Below are 6,639 nucleotides of genomic sequence, written 5' to 3' on the forward strand. Positions count from 1 at the left end.
GCGCCCATCTCCCCCCGTTGCCAAGGAAGACGAGGAGCGCGCGCACCCGCAGCTGTTGCTATGTGGACGGACGGCGGTCAACGGAATTCAGGGTCACTTATAAAGTGCATTCGCACTTAAAACAAACAATACACAGACTAAAAATACATGTTTCAAGCACTTGGGATTTCAAGCATATACATCGGACGTAGTGCAAAATTCGGCGTAGTGATAGGCAAAGAGTCGTCATGAATATAAACATCGGTTGAATTGCTGGGGCAAGCAAATAAAAACAAATACAACACGTAATTGCACAAGCAGAGTTAAAACTCGCAACATCGTCAACTCAGGAAATCACGGCTACGTAAAAGTCAGTACAGATTCACTCGCTCTAATAACAAATTTGTCAACTGTCGGCGGTGTCAACACAGTGGGGTGCAGGGCATTCCAAGCGCGTATGGCTCGTGGAAAAAAAGAGTGGCCAAAAACATTGTTCTTGAAGGGATAGTCATCAAGTGTGTGGCAATGCTTATTTCGTGTTTGGCGCTTACAGTTAGCCTTAACATAACTAGCTGGATTTATTTTCAAAGAGTTGTGTAGCACCAGATACAAAAATCTCAGACTATGAAGCTTGGCGCGGCTCGCCAGGGTGGGAAGATCCGCTCTTTTCAAAAGAGCAGTTGGCGAATCGGTACGCCTATAACGGTTATAGATAAAACGAACTGCTTTACGTTGTACTCTTTCAAGCGCTGCTACATGTTTGTTTGTGAAAGGGAACCAGGCCACACTCGCATATTCGAGGATTGGACGGATATGCATGGTATACGCAAGAAGTTTTGTTTGGGGTGTCGAATGACGAAGGGTTCGCTTAAGAAAAAATAACTTGCTGAGAGCCTTCTTTGTAATATGTTCGACATGCGCAGTCCAATTTAGGTCGGACGATATCAAGATGCCGAGATATTTGCAGACAGCGACGTTGCGAAGTGGGACATTTCCCAGCGAATGCGAAAAATTTGCCTTCGTTTTTTTCTTTGTTATTGACATGGCGACAGTTTTCTCAGTATTTATTTCCATTTGCCACTCTCGACACCAGGTTCCGACCTTTTTTAGCGACTCATCTAGTTTTAACTGATCCTGGTAGCTGTCTATTCGCTGGTAGAGGATACAATCGTCTGCGAACAATCTGATATTTACTTCGGCTACGTCAGCGATGTCATTAATAAAAAGAAGAAACAACATGGGGCCTAAAACAGAACCCTGAGGCACTCCTGATAATACTGGAACCGTTTCGGACACATGTGCACCATATTGAACAAATTGGTAGCGGTCGGTCAAGTAGCTTTCGATCCACTTGGTCATAGGTCCGTTGCCCAGTATACTGGTAAGCTTTTGGATCAGTTTGGGATGGGAAACGCGGTCAAAAGCTTTTGACAGATCTAGAAACACTACGTCAATCTGCGATTGATCGTTAATGCCATTGGCAAGGTCATGCAAGGTCTGAACCAGTTGTGTGACAGTAGATAGGCCGCGACGAAAACCGTGTTGATTGGAATGGAGAATAGCATTTTCTTCCACGTATTCAGTAAGGGACTTTAGAATAATATGCTCAAGCATTTTGCAGGAAGTACACGTAATAGAAATTGGTCTGTAATTAGACGGACAAGACGTGTCACCACTTTTGTGGATGGGAAGAATTTTTGCAATTTTCCATTCCGATGGAACCTGTCAATCTTTAAGCGATTTGGAAAATATAAGAAAAAGGTATTTACACACTGATTCAGCGTAACGCTTTAAAAACGCATTCGGAATCCCGTCGGGTCCACAACCTTTTTTCCCATCAATGTTCAATAAAAGTGATAACAAACCCGGCTCAGACAAATGCGGCAAGCTTAAAGTACTTAAGTTTTTATCCTGAAACAGAAGCGGCGTATTTTTACCATTGTCAGCTGTGAAGACAGACTGGAAGTAAGTGTTAAATGAATTAGCTTTAATTAATTCCTCCTCCGCTGGAACGACAGTAGGGGGGTTGTTTTTTGAACCAAGATATTGCCAGAACTTCTGGGGCGACTCTCTTATAAACTTACTTAGTGTTGTGCTGCAGAAGTTTTCTTTGGCACTACGGATTTTTACCTTCAATGACCGAGACAAGTAAGTTATTTTTTCTTGGAACCCATAGACTGAGCTTGATTTCTTAGATTTTCTTAGTCTTTTTATTTTACGTTTAGTATGAATAATGTCACGTTTAATCCAAGGATTGTGTTTTTTTGTTACTTTTGCAACCTGCGGAACAAAATTGGTCATACAATGAGCAATAATAGCTTTAAATTTAGCCCAAATTTCATCAGTCACCAAGGACCCATCAGCACACATATCGAAGAAGTCGTGGAATTCATGCTCTAAATACGTCATAACTGCAGCGCCATCGGCCTTTATTTATTTAGGGAGGGAGGTTTATTTAGGGAGTGGTTAGAGGTTAAATAGGCAGGTTCACACCATAAAAGTTACGGCTCCATATTTTTCTGGCTTTCTGAGACGAAATTTCAGTGAACCTCCATCTAACTGAAAAGAATAACCGTATTTCACTCATGTGCGCTCAATCTTGGAGTACGCATGTGTTTTCCTGGATCCCTACACCAAAGAGCTGGTTGATACGCTCGAAAACATACAGAATATGTCAGTGCGATTCGTATTAGGTAATTGGCACGCTCAACTTAGCATGAGAGAAAGTAAAAGTAAGCTGAAATGGCAGGACGTGAAAGATCACAGACGAAACCACAGGTTGAACTTTTTTCGTAATATCTATCATTCGAAAACTGGAGTAGAAGGGGAGAAGTATGTCCAAGCGCCATTCTACATATCGCCATTCTACATAAAGCAAATTATTAACTTTCCTTCAAAGGTGACGCCTTGCGCGATTCATTTTATTTTACATCAATACTGCAGTGTAATTATCTTCCACGTATGATTGCATTAACTGTTTATATTGGCGATTTTCAGCGCGCTTTGTAGAATTATTTTGTTATTTTGTCTCATATTTAATGCTAAGTGTTATGTATCTCCCTTCTGTAATGCATGCAAAGGCAAGCAGGCTTCAAATAAATAAATAAATAAATAAAACAATTAATAAATAAATTAATAAAAATAAATAAATAAATAAACTTCCAGAGGCGCAAGTTTGCTTCCGACGGGTCGAGAACCCTACGCATTCAACCTTGACCAATAAAATATTTATTGCCCTATTCGTTGTAGTATGCAAGGTTTCCTGTATGCATGCTACCATTGCTATGTTATTTGTTTGAAACAAATTATGTAACTCTAATTTTACGCCTTTCCTTGCGTGAACACAGAGGGATACAACTGCAGCCACCTGAAGCAGGGCGTCATTCGCAACGCGTCTAGAATTTTTAAATGCGAATGCATTTCTTAGTCGGGGGTTGTCTTGCGTCCCTTGGCCGGCGTGCGCACAGGTGTTATCTCTCCGGCGCGCTCCTCCTCGCCCCTAGCAACAGCTGCGCCGCGCCTAGCAACCGGAACAGGTGGTGAGCGGCGGAGGGTAAGGGAGAGGAGGAGCGCGCGCGGGCGTGTGAGGGCGCTTGCATCGCGGAGCAGCGGAGGGTAAGGGAGAGGAGGAGTGTGCGCGGTCAGGTGAGGGCGCTCGCATCGCGGAGCTCGCTCGGGATGAGAGAGAGCTCGGGCGCTCCTCCTCTCCGCGCTCGGACTATATATAAATGCAGGGAGCGCGCGCTTTGGTGTCTTGATAGCGATGGAATTACTCGCACCCACTCATCGGTGCACCCAATGCATTCGCATTTCTCCACGATCCCCTTCGGGGAGGTGCGGGGGAATTTTTTTTTAACGTAGTATGACATTAGAAGAAAATTGCGTTCTTTTGGACTATTAAGTGGTGTGGACGTATACTCATGAAAAGAACATCAAAATAGATTGAAAATGAAAGTACCTGTTCGCTCCTTCTTAGGATCAGCCCTGCGCAAGATCATCAGAAAAGTTGATCGAGTAGAAAATGTCTTTGCAAGAAAAATGGGCAAAAGCTGGACACACTTTTTGTGTGAAGGAAATTATATTGAATGCTGCTGAATGTTTTGTGGAGTACCGAACCGCTTCGTAAAGGCATTCACGCCGGTTTTATATACAGCAAATTTGGTCAAGCAGCTGTTATAAAAATAGTTTATATAGTCATAGCATGAAAGTGTTCCGGAATATTGCCCTAAAAGAAATTGGCTAAAAGCGCCGCAATTTATCTCTCTGAAATTCAACCCACTAAAGTATGCGCCCTCCGTCCCCCCCCCCCTCCTCTTTCCCCGTTTATTACAGGTAAGCCGCCCTACATAGGATATCAGGACCTGGACAATACATCTATTCAAGCTCTACAAAGAACTGAATATTTTCTGTGTTCGGAAGTAAAAGAGGCACAGCAATTAAAGGAACGACAATTTGTGAGCACTGTTTAATAAATGAATTTTGCTGTCAACTGAGGCTGGTAATTAAGCAAGGCTGCGCTGAAAGCTTGACGGCTGGTGGTTGCGCGCGAGCTCACTTTGATGTGGCTGCATTGGACCCAAAATGCTAGGCTTGTGCTGCTTCTGCACTGCGCGAATGAGTCATCTGCTTGCGCAACATGCAGTGACCGGCCTCAGTACAGTTAACGTACTGTGGCTGAACTCTAATGCCCGTAGCACGGCCGTATTTCCGGTAGCTTTAGTCCGGCTGGAGTCCGACGACCGCATCTCGGCTGTCCTCCGGCGGCCGTACTTCGGCCGTACACGGGTGGCTTTGGAATGGCCGGAGCCCTATGGCTGGAATCTGGCCGTATGACCATAAGCCGGTCGACTGGCCGACGGACACTGGCCGTTGGACAGCCATGGGAGTACGGCCGTATACGGCCAAAAGGCCCACATTTGGACATGGGCCGAACATGGCTGCCACAAAACGGCCGGACAGCAAATCACCGGCCAAAGTACACCGGCCTGTTTTAGGCCGAACAGTCCTGTGGTGCCTGCCGCGGCTTGGCCCGGTTTCACGCACGTGCCGTGTGTCCAGATATCCTTTCACGGCTTTTCACTCGACCAACCGGTCTTTGGGGAGATCATCGGAGATGCATTCGTTTTTCGACAGGACGCCACCCGTGTCACTAAGAAAGCTTTCGCTTTAACGGCTACCGAGACCACAGCTATTCGTTCCCGTGCATTGCCACACCTCCCCAGTTTCGCAGCATCCATTAAGCATTCTGGTGCAGGAGTAAAACTGAAATAGTGGGGGAAGCGACTTCGCACCCAGCAGGCGAGACTGTAGTCAACAGACTGACGCTCACATCCTGCAGATGTTCAGCGACTGAGATATGAATTCGGTCGTACAGAAAAAATAAACCAATAGTAACTTGCATGACACTACCTGTCTGTACTCTGAACCTCAATTTTAAAAAAAAGAAAAAAAAACAAAAGACGTTATTGCGAGAGCAACAGCTACAGCGGAAACACAAAACGGAAATGGGAAGACAAACAATGTCACGATGGCGCAGGGTACTTGCAAACGAGGTGCGCATATGTGACAGCACTATTACTTACACAAACGGGGGTGAATTTATACATCCCACGCGATGGGGTAAAATATATTACAAGTACAGGAGCATCACTCAGAAAACTGCATGCGTTCGCAGCAGCGAACTCGTAGCACGTGTGAAAGAACTGTGATTTATCCGCGATTCCGCTCTCCATCCACTGTGGCGTGCGTAAGCGAGAATAGTCGCCTTTTTTTAAGTTGGCGTAGTTATGGTCTTCCTCTCAACATGAACTGGGAAGTCTACAGCGAATAGTCATGCTCAGAGTAGCGCTGCTGTGAATGCTACATGCCTCTCAACTAATCCGCGGAATGTGCTCGCCCAACTCACCCTGGCATTCAATGGTGACCCCAAGAATAATAAAAGTGGCAATAAACCTAGGTGCCTTGCAAGGAGTAACCCGATGGCCCCGCATTGTATATCTGGCCCTGTCGAAGATATCGATAGTTGATTGGTTGATTATCGTGTGTAACACGGCGAAGCAACAAGTGGCCTATGAGGCGTGACGTAGCGGAGGGCTCCGAATTAATTTCGACCCCCTCGATATCCTTTACGTGCGCCGAAATCTCTACACATGGCCATTTTCGCTTTTCTCCTCCATCAGAAAGTGGCCACCACGGCTGGGGGTGAACCGGGGTCCTTGTGCTTCGCAGCACAACGGCTTAGCCACAGAGCCACCGGGACGGGTGGCCTCCGAACAATTGATTTCGATCAATTTTACGCTAAGCATCGGCTTTTTCTTTCCTTCCAGGTGGTACATGTAGCAGTCCACTCAGCTCACCTCTGCAGACTTACTGACGTTACGTCGCAGCCAATGTAAGCACATCGACCACGAGGATAATGACCCGGGCAATCCACTTCTCACGGTGGACTCCCCGTGTCGCTTGGGGATATCGTCAGTCGGTCAATATGCATTGTGCCGTGTATCGTGGACGGGTCATAGTCCTAAATGCGACTGCGGCAAAGGGCGTGCCGCGCGCTGGTGTGCCTGTGTCAGTCAGCACTTTCTGCGGGCCACCGCCCAAGTGATCGCTTTGCCTGGATTGTCCGGTTAAGAGGCACTCCTGATAAATACTTTTCTCATT

This window comes from Haemaphysalis longicornis, unplaced genomic scaffold, assembly GCF_048455015.1.
Source record: "Haemaphysalis longicornis isolate Haplotype H1 unplaced genomic scaffold, Haemaphysalis longicornis Haplotype H1 scaffold_7, whole genome shotgun sequence".
Classification (NCBI taxonomy): domain Eukaryota; kingdom Metazoa; phylum Arthropoda; class Arachnida; order Ixodida; family Ixodidae; genus Haemaphysalis; species Haemaphysalis longicornis.